General features: G+C 36.6%; 1 pseudogene; it reads right to left on the bottom strand.

Annotated features, from left to right (window-relative positions):
• Positions 1–542: 542 nt before the first annotated feature.
• On the bottom strand, positions 543–1,670 carry LOC149179144 (bifunctional riboflavin biosynthesis protein RIBA 1, chloroplastic pseudogene; annotated as a pseudogene).
• Positions 1,671–1,903: the final 233 nt, after the last annotated feature.

The raw sequence follows: 1,903 nt of genomic DNA on the forward strand, positions 1-1,903 counted from the left end.
AAGTGGTCTTTCCAAGGTTTCCTGTTTTTGCATTCTTCTTTCCTTTGTTTTTTCCTCCTCTCTGTGTTTTTTACTTCCATTTTATCTCCTGGTCTTCACGTCTTTGGATATTTTCTTTAACTCCCTTCGAATTACTTCAAACTCTTTTATTATGTCACTAGTGCTTAGAGTTTGTTTGTACAAAATAGTACATGTCTCAAGTGAATCACACTTGGAAAGCTCTTTCCCATGTTGATATCAATATAAAATTTGGCACATGTAATGAAGGCCTCATCTTTATAAATATTATGACAGGGAAAAAGCTACCAATAGACTCCAGGGTTCCTGGTAGCTACCCATAGACTATTAGTTGATATAATCATGAAGACCTTGTTCATATATGATGACCAACCATCTCAAGCAGTTGTGGAGGATGTCATATCAAAAGCACTAAGAGAACCTTCATTTGTAAAAACATTTGTTGCTCCTCTTGTTCAATCTGCTAAGAAACATGTGAAGGTTGGGTGTCTTTTTAGATTCCTTAGCACTGTTATTCATGGGAGTCAACAAGCAGCCAACAAGAGGCACATTAGCTTCAACAATATTTGGCTTTCATCGCGAAGATTGTAAGCTGACATTTTATGTCCCAAACCAATACCAATATCCTCATGACACAAGTAAACCAACACTCCTCTCCCAGCTAGCTCAATCTATTGCATAGTTAGTTCCAGTTGGTTTTCATAGTCACACCTAGCCAACCCAAAGATATCTCCCATGAGACATTTAGAATGAACCATCACCAATACATCTAGTCCATCACCCATGTTACTCTTAACCATGGCAATATGTTCCATGCCTTCCCACTTTGAATGGTAGCAATATGCTTGAAATGGTCCCGACATTGTAGGCAACCTAACAATAGCACTTAGTTCAACCAACTTTTCACGTTTCTTCTTGTAACCAACGAGATATGCAATAGATATAAGTGGTAAATTATGCTCCTTTGCAAATTTTTGCAACCTTGGTAAGCGAGCCATTGAACCATCATCATCAACTATATCATAAAGCATTGCAGTAGGATTTAATCTTGCTAATGTTGGCAGATCCACGGATGCTTTTGTATGACCAGATCTCTGTAGGACTCCCCCTTCTCTATATTTCAGAGGGAAGGTATGACCAAGTCTCCTAAAATCACCAGGTTTAGAATATGGAGATGTGAGGGCCAAAATTTTCTTCTCCCTATCTTTTATTGATACCTCAGTATTTGTACTGTCTTTTGCATCCATAGATATTCTAAATGCAGTAAGAAGCTTCTATTCATTTTCTTTGTCCGGTACCATAAGTGGCAATTCAAGCCTTCTTAGGAATTCTTCCTTTATGGAAGATGATTTATGTAATTGATTCAAGATAGTTATACTTTCTACTTTAGTGTAAAGTTATATCTTCTTCACTTCTGTATTATCCCTTTTGTTTGATCTTTTGTAATAGTCATATTTTTTTATGACACTAACATACACATGAGCTGTGATGGAGTTGCAAGATGTGTTGGGTTGGAGCTTACTCGGCACTTAATTTTTTTTTATGCTTGGATTCATTGCAGCACATAGGTGACTTTTTCCAATCTTCTCATCATATTTCTTTAAACAATCATGTAACTTGCGATTATTACCAGTTGCCTCCCAAGGAGCCATATCAAGCATATCAGGTAAAGTTGTAAGGACACTATTAATTTTTCTCGCTACTAGATATTCTAGGTCTTTAACAAAAGAAACAACTACTAGTGTATGTTCAAGGTTACTTTATGGACTCTGTATATGTAACATAAGAATAACAGGTTCATACATAGGCAGAATATACACATGCTTCCCATTCCTAACATATTAGTGTTCATGAGCCTGCACTGCATCCCCTAATCTTATTTTAA

This window comes from Pinus tabuliformis, chromosome 4_1 (assembly GCF_031772625.1).
Source record: "Pinus tabuliformis cultivar Carrire ecotype Pingquan chromosome 4_1, CPIR1, whole genome shotgun sequence".
Taxonomy (NCBI): Eukaryota; Viridiplantae; Streptophyta; class Pinopsida; order Pinales; family Pinaceae; genus Pinus; species Pinus tabuliformis.